The sequence below is a fragment of the Herpailurus yagouaroundi genome, unplaced genomic scaffold (assembly GCF_014898765.1).
Source record: "Herpailurus yagouaroundi ecotype Mexico unplaced genomic scaffold, PumYag 308, whole genome shotgun sequence".
NCBI classification, from domain to species: Eukaryota; Metazoa; Chordata; class Mammalia; order Carnivora; family Felidae; genus Herpailurus; species Herpailurus yagouaroundi.
Window position 1 is genome coordinate 3,475,712 of NW_024412525.1, and position 24,847 is coordinate 3,500,558.

At 55.8% G+C, this 24,847-nt stretch overlaps 1 protein-coding gene across 4 annotated transcripts in view; it reads right to left on the bottom strand.

Moving 5' to 3' along the window:
* Nucleotides 1-24,847, bottom strand: part of SYT2 (synaptotagmin 2) — a 108,284-nt gene that overhangs the window by 27,369 nt on the left and 56,068 nt on the right. Inside the window, exon 1 of one of the 4 annotated variants that reach the window (XM_040462291.1) lies at nucleotides 18,730-18,939. The exons of 2 other annotated variants lie outside the window; for them this stretch is intronic. The gene's annotated coding sequence lies outside the window, so the exon portion shown is untranslated. Of the gene's footprint in view, nucleotides 1-18,694; nucleotides 18,940-24,847 lie in introns of those variants that run through there. One more of the 4 variants, XM_040462290.1, reaches the window with a different exon arrangement.

Sequence of the window (24,847 nt, forward strand, 5' to 3'; positions counted from 1 at the left end):
CCTGCTGTGCCGCATGTGACCGGCACCGTCCTTTCCAGCACGGTCCCCTGTTATCCTTCGTGGCGAATGCACATCTTCATTTTGAGCTGAAAACCATTAAAAATTGATGCATCTTCTTCCCGACTAAATGTTACAAGCTTTGAACACACTAGCTCTGCTAAGCACGGCCCCGCTAAGGGAGCCCCGCTAAGGGACCGGGGGTGAGAGGCTCAGGCTGAACGCAAAAGTCTTTTAATTGGAGTGTGTGAGCGTGGAGGTGTGGGGTGAGTGCGTGTGATGTGTTTCTGAGAGTGTCGGAGGGGGTGAGCGTGCGAATGTGAGTGTGTGGTGGGGGTGGTGGGGGTGGTGGGGGTGGCGGGGGAGAGAAGGAGCGGGCAGGGGCGGGGAGCCACGGCAGGGTGGCAGGGGCCCTAGGTGGCCCCCGAGGGAGAAGGTTAGAGACCCAGGAGCCTCCTCCCTGGGGCCTGGCTGACAGGGCTCCTGTCTGTCCAGGAGCCTGCAGCCTGCCACGGCCCCATCTTCGCCCCGGCAGGGAAGTGGGCTCCCCCCAGCCCAGGATGACTGCCTCCTAGGCCCCAGTCAACGCTCACGGCCTGGAAAGGAGGAGGTGGGCAACTGGCAGAAGGCTCCATTAGCCGAGTGATGGAGCGGAACCACGGCGCAGCCGTGTTTGCTCAGCGGCTGTAAGAGGAGAGAGTTTCTGCATTCTCTCAGGCCCAGGCGACTGGGGCGACAGCAGCCAGTGAAGGAACAGGATAGGGAAGGGGGTGCCGGGAAGGTTCTGCGTGCGTGCACGTGTGTGGTGTTGTGACTGCTAACACACTTGCACGGCACTGTGCACATGTGTCTACACAAGCGAGCAAATGTGTGTGCCACAGAGCCACCTGCAGGGACGCGAGAAGCCCTGGGAAGAGGGAACTGGGGGTGTCAGAGCACACCGCTTGTCCAGGAACTGGGGGGTGACATGTGAAGACCCCGTACTTAATAGCGAGCGGGGACAGACTCCAGCGTGGGTCACCTTGAAGGGCCACAGAGCTTCGGAGGCGGGAGAGACGGCAGGCCCCCCCGCAACCCCCTGCCCCCCACCGCATCACGGTCACCTCTTGTCACTCCCCTGCTTCCTGGCGGGGTGCAGGACCCGAAGGAGGCATCAGGAGACCTGGTGCCTCTCCCCTTCGACACTTCCACGCTTTGGAAAGTGCCTTTGCACCTCCCAGAGTGGTCCGGGGACCTTCTGAGATGCTCAGAGACTCAGCCTCTGAGCATGAGCCTCACGAGGGGTGCCAGTGTGGTGAGGAGAACGTGGACTTTGGAACACGGGCTGAGTTGGAACCTGGTGCCCAGAGCTCAGCAACCCTGAGAGATGGGCTTGGGCTTCAGGTACCATTTCCTCAGCTACAAAGACAGGGCAGGGTGCCTGTCCCCCCAGAGCACTGTGAGAATGAAATCAGTCACAACGCGCCCTGGACACATGTGGTTTTTCTCCTCGCTTCTCCTCAGCGGGGCTGGCTGACCGTGGGCACAAGGTCAGACCTCACGTCCCGGGAAGGAGGCTGTGACACCAGCCAGGAAGCGAGGGGCACTTCGGAGGGCATGAGGCCGGAGAGCCTGAGGCCCCGGGGATTCTCCTCCCAGAGACGCCGCACCGCTTCCTGCCCGTGCCAGACTTACTTGCGTGAGCGGCTCGGCTCCCTGTGGATAGTGAGGGCTACAGGTGGAACGTGTCTTGTCTGCCTCTGTATTTCCTGCCAGGCCCCACCGGCCCTGAGCCCTGAGCTTGGCAGCAGGGAACTGAGAAGGTGGGGGTCTCACCAGGTAGTGCACCCTCCCCTCCAGCAACCACGTCCATCAAGCCCCCCTTCTTCAGAAGGGAGAAGAGAGACACGGAAGCTAGGGGCGTGCCTGTCAAGGCCAGACCCCACCCCCCACCCCCCACCCCGGGGCCCGAACGCTCATTGGCCTGGGGTGGGCAAGCCTGCTGACATGGACTGTTCAACAAGGACGAGACGACGGCAGCCTTTGGGCAGACTGTTCCCTGGGGCTTCTTCCTTGGGAAAGGGAGTCCCTTGCGGTTCAGACCTCCCGAGAGTCTAGGGCCGGGGAAGGGCCTGAAGATTACTTCTCTCACTTTTGCGGGGCCAGGCAGAAGTCAGCCCTCACATCCAACCCTGTCAGCGCTAAGTGTTGGGAACATGAGATAAATAGAGCTCAGCCCTGTCCTCGTGGAAGATGACAAACTCAGGCCTTCTCAGGGAGCAGATGGGATCCTCCCCATGACAAGAGACCACTGAGGCTCAGAAATCAACTTACCCAAGCACTTACTGTGAACTTGAACCTTGACTTCCTGGCATCCAGCCCAGGGCTCTTTCCTTCCTAACAAACAGCCCTGGCTCACGGGACTCATTGTGGGGGAGAGATAGCACGAAGGCCCTGGGCCCACGGGGTGGGGGTGTGTGCCAAGAGAAAGGAAGGAAACCTTCCCTGAGGTTCTAGTAAATGCCTCACTGAATTTCATTTCATGCTCAGTCGCGTAAGGTAGATACTATTATTCCCATTTTATAGATGAGGAAACCGAGGCTAAGCAGGGTAAAAGAGGTTGCTTACTCACACTGTGTCCAGTTTCCTCTTCCCCACAGGATGGAAAGAACTGTACCCTCAGGTAGCAGAGTATATCATCTGGGGCCAAGGAGGGGGCTGGGACACTCAGAAGTCTGGGGAGCCCAGTGTGCCCTCAGTGGGAGATGGGAACCAGCACCCGGGAGGGGCTCAGCCAAGGCGGATGCAGTCTGTTCCCCCCATTTCCACAAATGCCTCCTTCCTCCCAGAGGCCGGACAGGCCCTTGGGGAAAAAGAGGTGCCCTTCACTTTTCCAATGAAGATGCCCATTACCACCAACACCTCTGACAGCTCATGGTCTCCACAAACTAAAGTGGGTCATGCAAATCCCGGGGGCACAATTATATTCCCCGAAGAAGCCAACTTTCTCCTGCCTGACCTGGGAGCCAGAACAGACATGGGAAACAGGGGCCCACAGAGGCAAGCCATGTCCTCAAAATGCCAACAGGCTGGAGGAGGGAAGAGATACGGGAAAATTCCAAGTTGGAAAGCCCAGCTTGGATTCTCTGTGGATCCAAACCTGGGAGGCAGGACCAGCGAGGAAACGGAGCCAGGTCAAGCCTGGGGGGCAGCCACGTGGCGCAGATGAGCGCCTGGCCCCTGGGTCCGACAGACCTGGCTTCGAGTCTCAGCTCTGCCGCTTGCAGCCCTGTGAACTTGGGCAGGTAGCTTAACCTCTCTGGGTCTTGCTCCTCCATCTATAAAGTGAGAATGAGAACAGTACCCGCCTCATAGGCTTGTGAGGCTCGGAGACGATGAACGTAAAGCAAGTTATTGTGCCCATAGCCTGTTCCTCAGGGGCTGGGAGCCACAAGGAGCACACAGGGGTAGCTCTAGGGGGGCGGGTGGGCTTCTCCTAAACACCATACTGTGGCCCAGGTTGAGCTCAGCACCCTTCTCTGTACTTCCTGGAGACTGCAGGTCTCTGTGCTGGCAGCCAGGCCTCTCTTAATAAACCATGCTTCCCCATCCTGTACCCTCAACTCCAGCCCAGCCAGCCTTTTTCTTTTTTTTTTTTTTTTTAAATTTTTTTTTTTTTTTAATTTATTTTTGGGACAGAGAGAGACAGAGCATGAACGGGGGAGGGGCAGAGAGAGAGGGAGACACAGAATCGGAAACAGGCTCCAGGCTCTGAGCCATCAGCCCAGAGCCCGATGCGGGGCTCGAACTCACGGACCGCGAGATCGTGACCTGGCTGAAGTCGGACACCCAACCGACTGCGCCACCCAGGCGCCCCCCAGCCAGCCTTTTAAGGCCATCTCTGGGCTGATTCCTGTCTCTGAGCCACTGCACTGTCCTGTGTCCAGACGAGGCCCCCCCCCCCCCCCACCTCCAACCCGCCCTCACACACACTCACGTTTCCATCACTCAGCATCGGCCCGCCTCTCGGACTGGGCCCACTGGGGCTCCATTTTGTTTGCTCAAGTTTTCAAATTCTTCTGTGCGGGGTCTGACAGGGTTCTCCCCACAGAAGCTAGAAGAGTCAGGCTCTTCTTCCTCCGGCCACCACTCCCATTCTGCAGTGACAGAGCTCGGAGGCAACGAGGCAAGGTCGTACTGATGCCCAAGGACATCCCAGCCGCATCCTAGCCATGCCACTGGGCCACCAAGTGGCCGTGACGTCCAGCAGGTGGCTGGTGGGCGGGTGTGCTGCTCAGAATGGGGGCTATAGGGAGAACTAATGTCTGGGAGTCATTAGCACAGGTGGCTGGGCAGGGTGCAGGGGGATGGCGGCGGGAGAACAGTCTCCCGGGGAGAAGGAAACCAGAGACAGGCTCTGGGGAACATCAACATTCAGAGGATTCGCAGGAAAAGGTGAAATGCAAGGCATCATGAAGAACAGCCAAGGGTGGAAGGAGAGCCAGGAAGAAGAGAAAACTGATCTGTGGTGACAGAGGTGAGACAGTGGTGGGCAGTGACAGGGCAGGGGACACAGGTGGCTTTTGGGGTGCTTGTGAAGGAGAACGTACCAATAAGTCGTGCACGTTATTGAATCTAAACTATCCTGCAAATCAAAGAATGGGCAGAAGAGAAAGCTCTCCGAGCTGATCTGCCTGTGGTCGGTGCTCCAGCCCGGCATTTACGTGCTCCATTTGGTCTGCAAGAGCTTGACTAGATGGCTGCTGTGGCAGCTACCATGGGCCCTGCCCAGGGCACCGGGCACCAGGTGGCCCACCTGCTTCCCCCGTGAGGTGCAGGTGATCCTGCTGAGAGACCGTGGAGCGAAGGCATAAAGAGCCAAAAAGCACCACTCTGGGGAGGCTTCCTGGAAAGGAACCCTGAGCCAGGGATATGGGGGTGGGCTTAGAAAGGGCTGGACAGTTCTAGGCAAGAAATCTGGCAGAGATGGCAGGGGTGGGTTTCTGACAACTGTAAGACAGGATGGGACCACTCACCACCATGACCCTGGAAGGTGCTGGAATGACAGCTGACCTTGGCTGGTGGGTAGGTGGTACAGCACGACACTGCCTTTGGCTCGAGAGACCCCACCTTCTTTTTTTTTTTTTTAATGTTACGTTTTAACTTTATTCATTTTTGAGAGAGAAAGAGCATGTGCACAAGTGGGGGAGGGGCAGAGAGAAAGCGGGAAACACAGAATCGGAAGCAGGCTCCAGGCTCCAAGCTGTCAGCACAGAGCCCCACGCGGGGCTCGAACCCACCAACCGTGAGATCGTGACCTGAGCCGAAGTCGGACACTTAAGCAACTGAGCCACCCAGGCGCCTCGAGAGACCCCGCCTTCTGGGACATACTCCACAGAGCCAGACCTGGGGCAGGACAGCCTCCCTGGCCCAGGACACCAGAGGCCTCTAGGCTTTCTCTCACGGGAGCTGAAGCATCGCTCTACACTCACCATTGCCAAGCACACGGAGAATGGGCCCTGCGGTAGCCAGGTATACAATGCACAGGTGTCCAGCTCTCTGCCCGAGGCCGGAAGGAAGCGGACAGAGGATCCTCCCCTTCATACAACCGGTGGCACCGAGCCCCGCAGAGCGCGGGCCTGGATGAAGCCCAGCCGCCCTCATGCACAGCATCCTGCAACCCCGGCGCCCAGCCGCCCGCATCATTTCTGAAGGTCCACACACAACACATGTCACAGCAGAAGACGCTGAGAGCCAGAGGGAGGAAGTGACTTGCCCACGGCCACAGAGTTCATTCCCAATTCCGTGGTCTTCTAAGCCAGTGACATCCTCAGGCTTGGTCGGAGAGTTTCCAGGGGTTTCGGTCTCCCTGCGGGGTGGCCCCAGGTTAAAGCTTTAACTGGAACTCCTAGTGTGGCTCCCATCAGACCCCCAGTCCCTGGCGCGGGAGGCAGCATTTAACCTTTTCCCCATATGGAGCTGGTCTGTTTCGGTATTTCTAATTTTCTGCCACATATTCAAGATGCCACACACCTGAAGCAGGAAGGGCTTCAGGCATCTGACTTCAGTTTTCTCTACCAGCCCTCTCGCCTCTTCTTGGTGCCCACTCCCCCGAGCAACGTCACCTCCAAGGTGAGGACCACAGCGCAGTTCCTTCAGCCCGTGCCCCGGACACCGCGCCGTGGACCTTCCACTTCCCCTCTCCGACTCCAGCAGTGTGGCTGGAGCAGAAGCTGAGCTCTTCCTCTGCTGGGGGCTCCCCCATCTCATGGTGGGAAGAACAGATTCGGCCTCAAAATGAGGGAGGAGTTCTACATAGCGCTTCCAAAAATACTGATAGGATGGCGCGTTCCGTGAGGTAACAAGTGCCCCGTCACGAAGGGTTGTTCAGGCTGAGATCAGAAACTACTAGAAGGGAGGCCATAGACAGGGGACACGGCGTTGGCCTAGATGAAGTTCAAGGTCCCGTCTCCAACCTTGTGAGTCTCCAAATCTCTCACCCCTCCGCCCCACCCCTCACTGTCAATTGGCCTCATTCGTCCAGGCCCTGCCAGCTCTCCAGCTCGCCAGCTCTTCCTTTGTCCTCAAGGAAGGCCACCATCCAAGTCCATGGGAGAGCTCAACAGTCCTCTTTATAACACGCCACGCTCGTGTAGGGATGGCTCGGGGATGCTGAAATTAAATACAAAATGGAGACCAGACTTGAGAATTCCCTGAGCAGACAAGACCATTTAGGCCACATCAGCAAAACTAAATCTAGCTTATTTCATGAACACAAGCAAATTTTAACTTAGATTAGTTCTTGTGAATGCCTCTGATAATCATAAAAAAAAAAAAACAAAACACAAAACCAAGTCGTTCTTCCTAAAAATGGTATAAGATAATCACCTTTAACCAAGCCCCTGCCAAGCGGAAACCCCCACGGTAATAAGCACTTGAGGTAAAGAGTAAAGTATTTCCTTCCCATTTGATAAGCCGTCCTGTGCTGTCCTGTCCGTGAGCTTCTTACCAGTATTTGAATTTAAGAGCTCTCAGTTCACGAACTGTTCTTAAATGCATCATAAACTCTTGCTAAATACTATTTAATGGTTTGGCGGTTTAAATTTTGCCGTTTCTGGGTTTTTGACAGGGGTTGGGGTAGGATGGGGGGAACACAGGACAAAGGACAGCACATCTGGAAGAGGCCAGGTCCGGGGGTGGGGGGGGCGGGGGTGCTGGATTCCGATGTTGCCACCACCAGGGGAGTTTAGGGGCACACCGCAGGGTGAGTCCTCGTGAGTGGAGCCTGGACCCAGGTGGGCAACAGCCCGGCTCTGGCCTCCCAGTTGGGGGTGGTTGTCAAGTGAAAAGGGAGCCAGCTTAGCTCTCTGAGGTTCATTAGAGAAAAAGGTGAATGCTGAAGACGTGTCATGGCAGGCAGCTCATTAAGCCCACGGAGCTTAAAAATAGTGAGGCATGCAGGCATTGGGGGGAGGGGCGCTGGGGACCGAAACTCCAGCTCGGCACGCCAAAGGCAGGGACAGCAAACCCTGGAGACGCTGAAGCCATCGCCAGTGTAAGGAAGGCTGCTCAGCCATCACCCGAATTCTCTGGGTAAGCTAGGAGCGGGACCCTGTTGGAGATGCCACGCCCCGCTGGGCCAGGAGAAGGTGAGGCCCGGAGGATCACTGAGCTCCTGGCAGAGGTAAAAAGAGATAAGACACACTGACACATGCCTGCCCTGGAGGAATTCAGAGGCCACCTGCTCAGAGATACTCTACTTGGTTTCCCTGGATCTGTGCATCCCTCCAAAGGCCTTTATACCAAAGGTCTCTTATCGGCCTGCTGTGCAGGCTTTGGGACTAGACAGCCTTTGCTCAAACCCTCCCGCTGCCACCTGCCAGCATGGTGACCTCGGAGAAGGCACTCCCCTATCCTGGACCGGGCTCCTCTTTCATGAGATAGAAATGCCACTGGTCCCCACCGCATAGAGTTAAATGCACTATCCATTACGTACTGGGGCTGCAGCAGGACCTCTGACCAGCAGGTTCCAGGAAGCGGGGAATGAGGAGTAAAGGGAAGGCCTGGGAAAGGTGGTGGCGCTGGATGGCAGACGCAGAATAACTGCGGCTGCCTTGCTCAGTGGTGCCAGATTGGGCTTGGAAAACACAATTAACGCTCTCGCTGAAAAAGGCGCAAGACCAGGGGAACCAGATTCAGAGTCAACTGACACAGGGCACTTACCACGTGCTCAGCACTTTGCCATAAACACTCCCAAACCGGGAGGTGGGGCCAAGCACCAGAAGCCAACTGGGTAGTTGACAGGTGCGAGGGCCGCGTTGACCCTAGGGAGCCGGATTTCAGAAGTGCAGGAGTCCGGAGAAGGGTAACCAAGAAGGAGGTGGGGAGGTATGGAGGTCAAATGGCTCTTTCCTGGCTTGGATCATAGGAGGAGGTCCCCGGCCCACGACAAGGGCTCTATGATGAAGGGGGTGGGAGGGTCTCGTCCACCACCTGACTCAGCCCCCAACCTGGCCTGTTAACACACTGAGTGGGGGAAGTCTGAGCACCCACAGTGACCTGAGACCTTGGACTTGTACTCCAGGCTTCACTTCCCCCCACCCCGGGGGGGCTAGGGCTGCTGAGGAGACAGCATGGAACTTAACATAGGACGCAAGAGCTGCAAGGCCCCTCAGGGTCAATTACTCCAGCCCCTCACTGAACAATGGGGAAACCAAGGCCCAGAGAAGGGAGATTGCTTTCAAGTCCGTGAGAGAGTCAGAGCTAGAATCCAGGACACTTTCCACTACACTGCACTTCCCACACCCTGACCCTGCCTCTTAAATTCCACACTGAAAAGCTTTATATGTTGGGAGGAACTGGACAGAGGCTCAAAGGGACACAGAGGTTCCTACAGCCACACAACAGGTCAGACAGAGGAATGCGGGGCGTCTGGTCATCTTTCCCAGGATGCAACACTTATTGAGTATCCAATGGCAACACTCTCGTACGTTATCCCGTTTACTCGCATATAGAAGCAAGGCGGTAAAAGACCTACCACCAGACGGTCCGGCTCAAGTCCTGGCTCTGTTAGCTGAGTGTCCTTGGACAAGTTATTTGATGTCTCTGAACCTCATTCTGTAACATGAGGCTAATAATTGTACCTACTTTATAGAGTATAAGGAGATAATCCATATAAAATACTTAGAACAGGGTCTGATAAAAGTGAGCTTCCAAAACAAGTATACCATTTGAATTGATGAATCACTGAGTTCTACTCCTGAACCCAATATTGCACTGTATTGAACCAACTAGGATTTAAATAAAAATTTGGCAGAAAAAAAATAAATAAAGGCTACCTAAGGTATAAAACTTATTTTGAATGAAAAAAAAAAAACCAAAACAAAAAACTATACCATTTGACCCAGCAATTCCACTCCTCGGTACGTACCCAAGAGAAATGAAAACATGTGTTCTCTCAAAAGTCTTTACATGAAAGGCGCCTGGCTGGGTCAGTGAGTAGAGCGTGCAACTCTTGATCTCAGGGTTGTAAGTTCAAGCACCACGTTGGGTGTAGAGATTACTTAAAAAACAAAACCTTTACATGAATGTTCATCGCACTTGTAATAGTTCATAATAGTCAAAATCCAACCCAAAGGTCCATCAACTGATAAAAGGATAACTCGCTGTGGTATATCCATACAACAGAATATTATTCAGCAGTAAATAGAAAGAAGATAGTGATGCCTGGTACACCACGGAGGAGCCCCGACCACATGATGTAAGGAAAAGAAGCCAGACACAAAAGAACATATATTATACGATTCTATTTATACGAAATGTTCCAAAAAGACAGATGTATAGAGGCAGGCAATAGATTATCATTTGGTTAAGGCTTGAGGAAAGGAAGAATAGGGGAATGACTGCTAATGTGTACAGTTTTTCTCTTTGGGGTGGGAAAAAAAAATGTTCTGAAATTAGACTGTGGTGGCAGTTTGCACAACTCTGTGACTGTACTAAAAACCACCGAATCGTGCACTTTAAAGGGGTGAATTGGGGGCGCCTGGGTGGCGCAGTCGGTTGGGCGTCCGACTTCAGCCAGGTCACGATCTCGCGGTCCGTGAGTTTGAGCCCCGCGTCGGGCTCTGGGCTGATGGCTCAGAGCCTGGAGCCTGTTTCCGATTCTGTGTCTCCCTCTCTCTCTGCCCCTCCCCCGTTCATGCTCTGTCTCTCTCTGTCCCAAAAATAAATAAACGTTGAAAAAAAAAAATTTAAAAAAATAAATAAATAAAAAACAATAAAGGGGTGAATTGTGTGGTATGTGAGCATCTCGATACATCTTTTCTTTTTTAAGTAAAAAATCGATATGCCCCCTATAAAGTAAGGAGTGTCTGATCACATTTGGGGAGGGAGGGCGATGAGGTTCAAAGAGATCCAGCACCTGCCCCAGTACGGCTAGCAGGTTGCAGGATCTGACTTCGGGCTTTGTGTTATTGGACTCCAAGTCCAGGGCTCTTTCCTGAAGCTTCTGCTAAGACCTAATCCAGCCTGGACTCCCAAATGTCTTGGGAAAATCTTCCATTCCCACCCCTGGCAAGGCTACTCAGCAAATTCTCTTTGCTATCTAATCTAAGTCCTTCCAACTTCCAGAGGTATGAGGTACAGGGAAATTTGAGGTCAAGGCCAAGGTCACAGGAGATAGGCACCAGGCTGGGACCCTGCATTTCTAGCCAATGCCCAATGCCTTCTTTAGGAAGCCTGGGGAAAATGGAGCAGATGAAATACAGTGGACTCTGAGGCATGAGCTCACGGCTGACTTTGGAGGTGACCTTGGCAAAGCAACCTCATCTCTGGGGCTCTTGGTAAAATGATATTTGGAAAGAAGCTCTGAGGAGGGCTCCAGAGGCGACATTTCCAAGGCCCTGAGTAATTCTGAAATAAAGTGGCCTCCCCTCTCCATACCTGCCACTCACCCCAGATGACCAGCCCGGGAGGACTGAGGGCATCACTCAGCAGCTGGCCTGGGATCCCTGCGGTCTTCAGCAGAGAACTCTGGTGACAACACCTGAGACCCCTGGCCTAATCATTAACCCAGTACTATCAGCGGGTCAGGTGGGCACCATGTCCCACGCTGGGAAGGAGACAGATGAGGGAGGGGACAAAAGCGCTATCAACCAGGGTCCCTGACTTACTCGGCAGGACAGGTACTGAATATGACGTCAAGTCGATGCCCTGCTTCCAGACAGCCCCCTTCCCTGCCTGCCCTGCCCTGCAGATAGCCTGGCCGAGGGTAGGAGGAGGAAGAGCTGCCTGCTTTGGCCCCCCCCCCCCCAAGGGAAGGCATCACCCCGGTCTGTCTGGGGTTCCTGGCCAGGGTGTTCTGGCTTCAAGGAGACGTTCTCTCCAGCCCTCCTGTTCTCTGCTTGCACAACTATGGCCTGTGTCTAGAAACACTCCTGCCCCACCGCTAAGAAGCTTGTGGAGACACAAAACCACCACCCCTTTTCCCGGCCAGATGGAAAAGAACAGGACACAGAGAGACCAGATTCAGCCCAGAGTCACCCGGAGTCCGAGGGGCCTCCCTGGGAGAGCGGCCCACTGGGTTTGGTGCCTTTTGTAGAAGGTCCAACAGGCCAGAGCCTCAGCCAGGAAGCCTGCATGTGGCCCACATGTCCCACATGCATGTGTCCTACATGGTGACAGGAAGACACCAATGTGTGCATCCTCCAGGCCGACTGGTTTTTCCAGACTATCATCACCCACCTCACTTCCCAGGATGACTTGGAAAAGGTGACAGGGACAGTCATCCTTCTCCACATTTTCAAATGGGACCAAACAGCTTGTGTGGGACCATATGTAGTAATTTAGCAGTGAATTCGCTGGATTCCAGATCCTTCTATTCAAATACAGTTACACCCCTGCCTCACCCCACCCCTAGCTCCAGTGTTACATTTCTTTTTCTACAAATTGCCCCGTTCAGTTTTAAGAAACACCATAACAATAGCTAAATCTTTTTTTTAATGTTTATTTATTCTGAGGAGGGGGCAGACAGAGAGAGAGAGAGGGGGAGAGAGAGAATCCCAAGCAGGCTCTGCACTGTCCTCGCAGAGCCCGATGCGGGGCTCCATCTCACAGACTGTGAGATCATGACCTGAGCCGGAAATTAAGAACCGGATGCTTAACGGACTGAGCCACCCAAGCTCCCCAACAATAGCTAAATCTTTATTAGCACCGCATGCCAGGTACTCATTATTCTTAGAGCTTTTAATATAAATATCCATACACTCAATCCTTATATCAACCCTAAGGCATACCAACGAATTTAACTCCGTGTTAAAGATGAAGAAATTGAGTACCAAGTGTTTAAACAACAAGATCCCAGTGGAGCTGGGATTTGAACCCAGGCAACCTGGCACCCTGGCACCTGAGCTCTCGACCACTGCACAACAGTGCCAAGTATCTATGGGGTACGAGGAACTATATGCTCCAACTCCACCTAAAAGATGGGCTAAGGTCCACGGCAGGCTCAGAAAGTCTGCTCAAGACGGAGCATAGTTGCAGGAAATCCGCTGCAGGGAAGCTGGGCTGTGCTCTTGCCCAGGGGCCGTGTGCTGGGGGGGAGGAGGGGGCTGGGGACAGGCTGCAATCTGTCTCTGAGCAGCTGAGTCCCAGCCCCAGCCAAGCAGTAGGGAGCAGGCTGAAGGCAGGCTGGGAGCTGGGAGCCCTGGCCGGCCTCACGGTGAGCAGCAGCTGGGAGGGACTCTCCTGCCTCCTAGCTGCTTATAATACTGCAGTATCCCCTGTGGGTGTGGGGCTGGCTGGGTAGAAGCCCAGGACCCTCCTTCTCTCCCCCACCACCCCCCACCCAGGCTCAGTCACTCAGCCCCAAGCCCACAGCGGCCGGCAGAGCTGGCCACCCTCGGATGGGAGGTCACGCTGGCTCTATGGTCTCCAGGGACTACCAGTCCTGCTGATCAGTTTGGGAGCCATGGCACCATGTTTAGTCCAAGAAGCCTCTTCGGCGGCAGGTAAGAAAGCTAGCTCACTCCCAGAGTGGGGAGTGAGCTGGATGGATCCACCCTCCCACCCCACCCCCACCCCCCCCCCTTGTCTCCCCCTAGCAGATCCACCGAGGGCTGGTGAGTCCCCAGCATGGGAAGTCCTCCCTTGTACCTCACACCTTACATGAGCCCTTCCTGCTGCAGTATAGCCCCGTCGCCTCAGACCAGGAGCCTTCTGCTTGCAAATGCACCCTTTGTTAAATCCCTAAGATGCGACTCCATGAGCAACACAGCAATCACAAAAGCCATTAAAGCAGCCGGCAGCTGCCGCCGGTTCAAGAATTTCATTTCAGTTGAGGAAAGGCTGGGGGCTTCAGCCCTCCTCCCCCCAGCCCCTACTCAACTTCAGGACCCAGAGGAAGCAGGAGGCAGAGGAAAAAAATAAAAAGGAAAGATAACAAAACAAAGGCATGGGGGGTGGGGGGGGGGGAATCATTCACAGCCTCTCCTGACCTGCCAAGGACTTTTTCCACATCTTTCCCTGGGCTCAGGGGCCCAGACAAGGAAGCGAGCCTTTCTCGCAGCTTCTGCACGGCTCTCTGCCTGAGCTTTGCTCAATGGGCCATCTGCTCCGAGGCCTCTCTGCAAAAGCTTTAAAAGTCCCATTTCTCCAGGGAGCCGAAAGCTGGGGAGGCGTCAGCTGCAAACAATAGGGGAAATTTATTAGGGATCAGCGCTGCCAGGAGGACAGTGCCTGCGGATGGGGCCGGAAGCTGTCCGAGATACAAAGGGTTATTTAATGCAGTAAACCCAAAGGCTCCTTTAGAAGTCAAGTGCTCACACGGGAGGCCCAATACTCTGCAACCTTCCTTTTCAGAATCACTTCTCCCCCCCCCCCCCCCCCCCACAACCCTCATCCCAAGTCAGACTTATTTCCTGTCCTTTGCCACTGGGCAAATATTGACTTTCTTTCACTCAGCCTTGCCAGTGGAACTGAGACCAACGGATCTGGCTATTGTCTCCTTCCTCAGGGAGGGCAAGGCAGGCTGTCAGCAGAACAGCTCCAAGCAGCGGCCGACAGACACGTCAAGAAAGAAAGCCTAGAAGGAAAATCACGGTCCTGGGAGTAACAGTTCTGTCTTTCGTTCTTCTGCTTTGTCTTTCCGTCCTCTGTTCCCTTCTCAAGTGCATTTGCCTTTATCCCGTGGCCACGTAGCGTGTCTGACCCCAGAGAAGCTGCGTGGAAGCGGCGTAACTAGAAGAGCTCTGGGCTCAGACACTGGGCAACCTTCTGCTAGTCTTTTCATTTTCTTGGACCTCAGTGTTCTCATCTGCAAAATGGGAATGTCAGACTTGATGATCTCAGTGCCAGGTCAAGAGGTTTCTTCCCATCAGTGACCCACGTCCTTTCTGCTGCAGTCAAGGCATCCTTCTTTGAGGTCTGATGGCAGAAGGGCTGGAAGATATCTGCTTGGTGCTTAACGGGGAGAGCGGAGGAGGGTCCACGAGTGCAGGCACAGCCCCAGCTCTGGCGCTAACATGATGTGTGATACCGGGCAAGGTTCTCTCCCTCTCTGAGTCTCAGTTTCCCCATAATCAAAGTCAGGGACAATAAGATTAACCCTACGGCCTCCTGCAGTGCCTCATGCTGTGGTGCCCCTCACCTAACACACCCCGGTGAGTGGCGATGCCTTTTCTCCAAGACCACATTTTACTGCCCTTTCTTCACAACTAACGCATGGAAGGCTGTCACGCTTCCGGCTTGTATCCCCCTCCTCACCAGAAGCGTTCTGTGAACCTCGCTGTTCTCTCCGGCAGCCCCACACTCTGCCTGCAGCCCCCCTGTGGTTGAGCTGGCACCTCCACAGGCCCTGTGACAAAAACCAGCTGAGTTCAAACTCCTGAAGCCCCTAGCCAGTGCACAGCAGGAAGAGGATGCGGGAAACCGGGGCCCTTTCTTGGAAGCCTGTGCATGATGACAAGTGCAGGACTGTGGGCTCTGTCCCCACCCTTCTTTTCACCTGAGCCTCCCGTCCTGATGACAGCCTCAAAAGCCCATTCCTTGTGCAGCACCCAGTTCACAGTAAGAACTCCCCCATATTGCCCAAATTTTATAGAAGTTATTCCCACATAATCTTCATAAGAGCTCTAGAAGATAGGTGATTTTATTCCCATTTCCCAGACAAGATAACTGAGGCTCAGAGAGATTAAGTGATTTGCCCAAATTCACCCAACTAATAAGAAGACAGAGCCAACATGAGAACCCAGGTCTGTCCATCTGCAAAGCCTCTGCTCTTAACGCTCAGCATTCTTACTAAGAAAGAGATGGCTTCACCTCCCCAGGTTGTCACAGAAGTATGACAAAGGGGCGGTGAGTGCTGATGCCCAAATGACTCCAACAAACCTCTCACCCCACCCCACCCAGCCTCACCCGAGGCAGTGCCAACCAGGATCTGAACCAAAAGCGTTAGAAGGACCTTTGATTCATCTAAACCATCTTTTGACTTTGCAAATGAAGAAACTGAGGCCCGTGGGTGGGACTTGCCTAAGGTCACATCACACAGTGAGTCTGGGGTACCCCAAGTCCTGGCCCTGCCATCCCTGCACCCAGCCCGCTCGGTCTGGCTCTGGGATCTGGGGTCCTGGGAGTCCCCCTGAGGCCAAGCCTTTGCCAGTCCCCCCTCTACCCCCTCACCCCGCCACTCCTTCCCCCTGGCCCAGACATGCCTCTGGCTCCCCCGCCTCCAGGGATCCAGTCTCAGCCCTCCCTGGGCCTCAGTTGGCTCCTTCCTTCAGGAAGTGGAGCAAAATGCCCATGTGTCCTCACCACAGAAGGGACCGGAGGTGTGGCAGAAAGTGGGGAAGGGAGAGCTAGAGGCAGACAGGTGTGAGGTTATAGGAAAGTCTAGCCGTTTTTTCCTTTCACATGAAGTTTCTGCTGCAGAATGATCCTAACGGAGAGAGGAAGAGGGAGACAGGGAGAGAGAAAGAGACAGAGATAGACAGAGACAGGGAGAGAGAGAAAAAGACAGAGACAGAGGCAGAGAGGGAGAGAGGCACTGAGGCAGTGCTGCTGTTCCCACCCCACAGGGAAGCTTTGGAAGCTGCAGGGGAGACCCGAGGGCCATGGGCGCAGGGAGGGGCCGCTGCCCCACGGGCTTTATTGTGATTATGTCCAGTAGATGCTACTCACTGAGGGCTCCGAGGGCTCTGCATCGGCCGAAGCACTTTATGTGCTCTTTTGTGTTTAATCCTCACGACAGTCTTAAAATACCACCACTGTTCTCCTTTCATTTTGACAACTGAGTACGTGAAGCTCCAAGATGTAAAATACTGTAACTTGCTCAAGGTCACGCAGCTAGCAACAGTAGAGCCCAGGGTCTCGGGAGGGTTCACTGCAGGGGTGTGCAAGGCCTTGAAAGTGGCCCCTTCATATGGACTCTTTAGTCTCGCGTTGTCTCCACCCTGGGGACAGAAGGGCGTGCGAGGGCAAGTGCATGGGAATTCCTGGAGACCAGCCGCCCCATCACCCGGCCAAAGCCACTTCCTGCTACCCAGACACCAGCCCAGAACTTCAGCCACAGAACAGCAAGGCTGGAAGGACCCTGGGAAGTTATCTAGTTCAACCCTCTCAGTGTACAGGTGAGGAAAGCAAGAAAGGGGCTTGCCCAAGGTCACACAAGGTCACACAAATTGGGAGGCAGAGCCTAGAATTAAACTCAGACTTCCTGTCTTTTTTTTTTTTTTTAACATTTATTTATTACTGAAAGACAGAGAGAGTCAGAGCACGAGCAGGGGAGGGGCAGAGGGAGAGGGAGACACAGAATCTGAAGCAGGCTCCAGGCTCTGAGCTGTCGGCACAGAGCCCGAAGCGGGGTTCGAACTCACAAACTGCGCGATCATGACCTGGGCTGAAGTTGGACGCTTAACCGAAGGAGCCACCCAGGCGCCCCTCAGGCCTCCTGTCTTAAACCAGGACTCTCCCTACAACACCCTAAGGCCCAGTGAGAAACTAACGTTTCATCTCCACTGCAGACCAAACCAGAATTCACCCAAGAAGGAGTTAGATGAGGCTTCCCTCTGGTGAAGGGGTGGGAGGTCGGTGGCACAATGGGGTGTTACAGGCTGTTGTAGTGGAGATCTCCCCAGCCAGAGAAGGGATCTTTCTAAATGTGATTCCTTCAGATCATCCTTGCCTGCAGTGGGTGCAGCCTAGAGCCGGGAGTCAGACAGCATGATCTTGGGGGGAAGGGGATCCTTGACATCCCCCTTTAACCCATGCGACTCTTAACGGTCACTGGGCATCTTTCCCCCAGGAAGGCTCAGCCCTGCAAGAGGGCTGTGCTAGTGCAGGAAAGCCGACATTCTCACAGCCATACTGGAGATTCTGCAGGTGGGAACAGTTGATAGGTGAGCAGGCTGAGGGTCTCAAGGCCCTGGTGACTTTTTAGGGGGCGGGGGGGGACCTACCGTTTCCCCAGAGGCTATGTCCCAGGAGGAATGCAGCTGGTGAGGCCACACCCCACCCATTCCTTCCACTGGCCTCCCCAGCATGCTGGGGCATACAGGTGTCAGAACTGGGAGAGACCTTGGGTACCATAAGCTCCAAAACCCATTGAAGAGACTGAGGTTCAGAGGGGTAAGTGAGTGGTCCAAGGTCATAGGCCAGGTCAGAATGGAAGCTTCGTGACTTCCCGTGGAACGCTGGGTACACAGCTCCACACTGCCACCCCCTCCCCAGGGAGTGAGCCTCTCCGCAGAGAGGCCCGCATCAAAGGCATGAATTCCTAAGCGCCAAGGCCAGAGGCAGGCGTCCTGCGGACTTGTTCACCAAACACGCTGCCCCCGACCTCTTCCGCGTTCCCGACGGGGCACCAAGTGTCTCCCTCTTCGTGAGGTTCAGAGAGGTGCAACAACTCGTCCAAGGTCACACAGCAAACTGACTAGAGCATGCCCGCCTACTGCCCCGTTGCCCCTTCCCCAACCCCCACCCCGGTCTCTCCAAGCTCTGCGGTTTGCCAGAATTCTTGTGACCCTGCTTCCTCCAACGCACGGAGCCGCGGCGTTTGCTGGAGTATGAAAAAGTTTCGAGAAGAGGAAGGGGCGAAGATGCCGCCGCCCATCCCAGACCCGGTCCGCAGCGGCAGGGCAGGGGGCGCGGAAAAGAAGCCAGCTCCGCGCACCGCCAGTGTCCCCAGCGCGTCCCGCTCTGCGCCAGGGGGCTCCCGAGCTCCGAGCGCGGGGCGCTTCGGCTCAATCTCACTGCGGCGCGGGCGGGGGGTCCCATGCGCGCCCCGCACCCACTTTTCACCCTACGCTCACCTCATCCACTCTTCCCCGCACCGCCTCCCGCGGTTGCCTGCTTGCCCAGGGTGCCCGCGCAGATGCACCGCGGCCTCTCGCGCCTTCTCCCCGCGCGCGTCCCGGGCTTCCCGGGAGGAGAAGCAGGGCAAGGGCGAGGGGTTCCCGGGATAATTCGGGACACCTCCCCCGGGACTAGCCGGGCGGTTCCGACGCAAGTGGATTTTCGGAGCCCACTCCCCCACCGCGGGCTCCGTCCGGCACTTAGTTTATCTGGCTGCGAGCGCCGAGCCCAGAAAGTCGGAGTGTCCCAGTTTGGCGACCCTGCGCCCGCCCGCGCCCCAGGCCCTCCCGGTGGCCGCCGATGGTCGGAGCGCGGCTCCGCTCGGGACCACGGGTTGCCCTCGCAGGGTGTCCCCGCCCGGGGCGCCTCTTACCGGGGACGTTCTTGCGCGGTTCGGCCAGAGCTCACCGAGAGAGCAGAGCGCGGGGACGGCCGGGGTCTCGAAGTCGAGGTCCCCTCTTCCCACTTCGCGGCCGGCCGGGCCGCTGCGGCTCTCCTCCCGCTCCCCGCTCGCCAGCTCGCCCGCGCTCTCTCTCTCTCTGCAGTAGTAACAGCCCGAACCCGCTTCCCCCGCCCGCCAATTGAGATGCTCCTCACATCCGCCTGCACACAGCGCGTGCCGGCCCCTCCGAGGGCGATCCCCGCAAACCGGGACGCAGGGCCCCCGCCCCGGCAATCCCCGCCCCGGGGAGGCCGCCTCCGCGCGCCCCGCGCCCCCCTTTCTCCCGTCCGGACGGCCGGTGGGCGGGGAGGGAGCGGCGACGGGGAAGGGGAGGTGTGTGCGAGGGAGAACGCGCGGCGTGCGGGAGAGGGGTTCAACCCGCCGCGCCCCTAGAGAAGTTTGCGGTGGGTGGGGCCGGCCTCGGATCCCCGAGGCCCGCGGGGCTCCAGGGGCAATGCGGAGGCGTCCCCTCCCACTCCGTGCCCTCCTGCGACACTCCCCACCCCACCCGCGCCACCCACGAGCTTTACGAGCCTCTGGGGAGCGGGGATTGGCTGGGGGAGGGGCGGCGGGGAGGGGAATCTCTGCGCTGTCGGGAACCGGCTAGCGGGTAGGAGGGAGCCGATTTGCTTCAGGGGATACGGATGAAGGTTTTCCCGAGTCGGGGACGAAAAGGAAAGGGAGGGAGAAGAGGAGTGATAGAGACAAAAGGCGGAGAGCGGAGGGGAAGGGGAGGTGAGGGGGGTTGGCCCGGGGAGCTCCGACAGCCTGCGGTCCCCAGCATCCGCGCGGGAGGGTGAAGTCGGGACTGGAGCCGGGGGCTCTCCCCCAGCCTCCCGGGGAGGGAGGAAGCGGATCGAGGGGCCCCTGCAGAGAGAGGAGGAAGCGTGTGCTGCCCAGGACCTGGGCCTGGCTCCCAGGTAGACCCGGAGCCTCCCCGCTGGCCACAACTCCGCTTTCTCCCTCTTGCGGCAGGCTAGGAGGCCCCAACCCTCCGGGAGCACAGGGAGGACGGGGCCTTTCCCACACTCACCAGGCAGGAGGGGCAGGGAGGATTGGAGGCCCAGGTATGGCTCCCGTGCCTCAGTCTCACCCCGGTGCCTCACCCTCAATGCCCAGCCTTCACCCACTGAGACCTCAGCCCCACAGCTCAGCCCTGTGCAATTCCTGCTGGTGTCAGGACGCTGCCTGTCTCTGGACCTTCCCAGCCCCACCCCATCCCTGCCCTCATCCCCACAGCCTCCCTTTCACTCTCACCTTGCTCCTGTACTGCACACCCAGAGTCAAGAATCATCACGTTTGGGGTTTGACCCAGGAAGTGACTCCCCCCGCCCCACCCCAAATCCCTTATATGCATGTGTTGGGGAGGGCCCCACTCAGAGCTTTCCAGGGCTTCTTATCTCCAGAGTCCAAGGAGCCCTGGGAAGTCCCAATACCTGCAGCGAATCCCCTCTCCCTGGCCCAGCCCCACGACATCCACATCGCCCCAGAGCCCGGCCACTGCAATACTGCGGCACCCGCTGCTTGGAGCCGGGCTGGAGCCGCTCTTTAGAGCAGCAGCTCGCTAGTCACGGACCCTGGGCTGCAGAAATAGCTGATTCGGGGATTTCCAGGCTGCAGGCTGAGTGGGGGAGTGTGCACCACCCATCCCCATCCGCCTGGCTGGGGCCGCACATCGGTGTTGGGAAGTGTATGTGTGTGTGTGTGTGTGTGTGTGTGTGTGTGTGTGTGTGTGTGTGTTTACATGTGGGCTAAAGGACAAGACAGATGCCTGAGACTCTCTAGTCGGCTCTGCTGACCCCTCACCACCCTTCAGATGAAAAAGGGGACCGAGCATCAAAGCCTCAAGGTCAGATGCTCCTCTGACTTCCCCCCCACACCGCCACACCCCCATACCACAGGACTGCCGTGGGGGGCCTGGCACTCGGCGGCTTCTCTTGTTTCTCCCTGGGGGAAGAAATGCTTCTCTTTGGAGATCCACCAAAAGCTTTTTTTTTTTTTTTTTTTTTTTACCAGGAGGAGGGAGAAGAGGGCTGAAAGTTGAGAGGGCTGATTTTACTTGATCCTTTTAAACAATGCCAGCAGGTAGCAAGGCAAGGAAAGGAGGACTCACTCCACTGAGGCACAGGAACCCCCCCAAAGGGTGAGTGACCCACCCAAGTACTTGTGTCAGTTTGGTACAGAGTTAGGGCATGGAGCTGGGTCTTGTGACCTCAGATGCTGACCCTTCTCTAATCTACAGGAGGTGGGTGCAGAGCTAAGCTGTGCCCTCCGCCCCAGGGGCTCCTTACAGTTACCCCTCTTACCAGCTGCTTCTTGTAGACATCTCTAGATGTGGCCCCCGCCCACCCTCCAGCTCTGCCTGGCACTGCCTCCTCCCTCACCCTCTGGGCTCCAACTGATCTCCTTGCAGGTCCTGAGAGGGCTATGCTCTTCCCTGCCACAGAGCCTTTGCACATGTTGTCCTCTTGGTGGAGGACCCTGGCCTCTCTGCCCCACGTCGCAACGCCAACTCCTCTTTGTTCCTCCAGTCTCAGTCCCCTGACACCTCTCCGTGTACCCTGTACTTCTCGTCTGCCTGTAAGGCACTTGTCACCCTTGCCATTTCCCAGTGGAAACTTTCCCCCCACCAGACTGCAAGCTCCAGAACGGAAAGGACTTCCTACCCATCCGGCCCACTGGCACAGAGTGGGCACCCAATACATCCTAGTGGCTCTGAGGTTCGGTGTTTTCAAATCCTGGCACTGCACCTTGTGTGCTGTGCGACCTTGGGCAAATTACATAACCTCTCTGAGCCTCAGCTTTCTCATCTGCAACATGGGGATTCTAATTATAAAACAGGATTATCATAAGGATTAAAGGGATAATGAATGCACAGAGATTAACACAGTGCCATTCCTGGCATATCTGTGTGAAAGAAATAAATGTAAAGAAATACAGAAGAAACGGGGGTTGAAGGAATAAAGGAATGGCCAATGGTCATATTCCTCTCCTCTCAGCCTCCTCCCTGGGGTGTGAAGTCAGTCTCCTCTCCTTGCCCCCCCCCCCATGCTTTCAGGACAAAGCAGACGGCTGATGCAGTTCAGTGGCTTCTTCCCTCGCCACCCAGGCTCTGCCTTTTGGGCCATCATGGATTCTCTGCTCTGATCCTGGGTGTCGGTACAACCCAACCCTGCTTGGAGTGGAGTGGCATGGCAGAGTCCAGGGCAGGGGGCAGGGGGCAGGGGGCAGCAGGGTAGCCTCCTTCATGATCTCCCAGAAAAATCACCTCCACATAAGTCCCCGGAATAAAACAATTCCCTCACCTCCCTTCCAATGAGAGAGCAGCACTTGCGCCCCTCCTACGCAGAAATTCTGGAGCTGCCCTGGAGCTCCGGGCTCCAGTCCAGCCCTGCAGGATCAGGCTCCTGTGGCCCATATGTTTCCCGGGCCGGTGGATGGAGGGCCATGTTAGGAAGAGGTGCTCCGAGGAGGATCTTGCAGTCTCCCCGGGCTGGCTTCCTGTCGTTCAGATGTCCTCCTTTCTAGCTAGTGCCCGAGAAGGCTGACAGTGCTGTCCCTCCAGCCCTGTTCCATGAGCAGCCCCACAGCTGGTACCCTGGGGAAGCAGCCTGTACCCTGGCTGAAGGCAGCCTTGCTGGAAACCCCCACCCCACAGCCCAAGTCTCTGACTGAGACAGAGAAAGGGGGCGCTGGAATAAGCCAACCCAGCTCTTCACCTTGACCAAGTTCCCTCCCCGCTTCGGACCTGTCGGGACAGAATAATGACTCTCAGTTCTTCCCTTCCAGAAATGCAATTGGATTCTTGTAAAGAGCTTCTACATCCTGCAGCCACCACCACGACCACCGCTAGTGCTAACAGAGCCCCGCTCCTCCTCTTCCCCCCTCCTCGCCCCTACCCTCCTCCCTCCCTTCCTCTTCCTCAGCCGCACGGAGCAAACGGAGCAGCGGCCCCCAGCGTTCGTTGGGAGCCATAAGACTTGGAATCATTGGATCTTCACAGCAGTCGGAGGTGACAGGGTGGAAACTAGGTGGGTTTAAAATCATAGGCTCTAGCTGTATGACCTTGGGCAAGCCACTCAACCCCTCTGCGCCTCATCTGTAAAACAGGAACAAAAATGGTATTCACCTCACTGTGAATATTACATGAGTCAATACGTGGGAAAAACTTAGAAGAACGTTTGGGACATAGTAAGTGCTCAGTAAACGTTAGCTATTATTTTTTTATATCATCTCTATTTTGCAGATGAGAAAACTGATAAAAAAATATCTGCTGTTTATTTAGTGCCTACTATGTGCGAGACAGTTTCTGTGTCGTGGGGGGCAAGAAGTGCAGGGTGGGCGAAGCTGAGGACCGCGTGCATACGCTAAACCTGAGGAGTGTGCTGATAAGGCTCTTCCGGAGTATTTATTTGCATCCATTGGTTTACATGGGGTTACGGAGCGGTACCCCAGGGAGACTCGAATTGTGCCCAAAATGGGCTCCAGGCATATGGAGACATATCTGGTAGTCTTTCAATAGAGGTTTCTGATAAGTAAATTATCAAAAGGAAGGAGTACAGCTGACAAAATGAGCCAGACCCCACAAAGGGCTTGAGGGTCAGAGGGCATGACTCTCCAGACTGAATCGAGTGGCTGGCCCTTGACCTTGCCTGACTCAGCGGTCTGGAAAGGAAAAGAGCTGTGCGTCAACTGAAGGAGGTCTCAAGAGCTGGCTTGCTAAATGTGACACTCCAGGCTCAGGCCACCCCGCCCCGCGAATGAGCGTTTCGCCATGGGGGTGGGGAGTGGTTCCCATGCTCTGAAAGAGCCTGCAGAGCTGGGAAAGGTGGGAAGCCTGGGCTGGTGGGCACGTCAGCAGGAGGAGCAGAGAGAGGCTGCACGGAGCAGTGTGGGGCTGTGGTGGTGTGGGACACCGAGGCACTGACACCAGCGGCCAGCGGCAGCCCAGACCCACGTGACGACCCACGTGCCAGTCGACTCGAGGAGGTTCCCAGAACACATGCTGGCCGAGGCAGATTCAGAGTACTAGATCTCCAGTAGGAACAGGTAGGTGCGTGGAGCTGGTGCAGTACAGGTACTGAGATGCTAATGCTGGCACTGCCCATGAAGACAGGTAACACGTGGCGGGCTCACGATAGGCCAGGCACCGTTTTAAGGGTTTGATACAAACTTAACACAGCCACCTTAGGAAAGGGGATCCTTCTTATTCCCAGTGTACAGACAGGAAGATTGAGGTAGACAGAGGTAAAATAACTTGTTTGAGGCGACAACTAGGAAGTGGAAGAAGGAGGATTTGAACTCTGATATTCTGCCTCTGAGGTCACGCTCTAAACCCCTCTGCCATATGCCAATCAATATCGAGTGCCCTCACTCCTAAGCAAAAGCTGGACAAGGTTGTGGACACTGGGTCCTACAGAAGATTTACAATTTACTGTTTTTGTTGTTGTTGTTGTTTGTTTTTTTAGAGAGAGAGAGACAGGGAAAGCCCAGAGGCGAGGGGCTGAGGGGCAGAGAGAGAGAGAATCTTAAGCAGGCTCCACACTCAGCACGGAGCCAGATGCAGGGCTCGATCCCACGACCCTGGGATCATCACCTGAGCCGAAGCTAAGAGTCAGACGCTCAACAGACTGAGCCACCCAGGAGCCCAGCTTTACAACAACCTTATGAAATCAGTGTTTGTCCCCATTTCACAGCCGAGTAAAGTGAGGCTCAAAAAACGCAAATGATTTTCCCAGGTTCACACAGCTGGGAAGTGCCAGGGCCAGGATCCAAGGCTGGCCCGTGGGGGCTCTAATGCTCATCCGTTTCCTGGGCTGTGATGTGACTTGCCCAAGACTATACAGCCAACTCCAGTCTCTTACTGTCACAAGAGAACAAACCATCGCCATATCCCCCATTTTCCTGGACATGAAGAGTGAGTCCAAGTTCTCTCTAGTCTCAAGCCAGACGTGTAGGCCATCTAAGAACAGACGTTTGGCAGAGGGCCCTGTAGAAGAAAAGGGTCTTGGGTCGGAGGATCCTCCCAGAGAATTCAAGAAGCCAACATAAGCAACTCCCATAACTGTGGGTGTGTAAACTGTA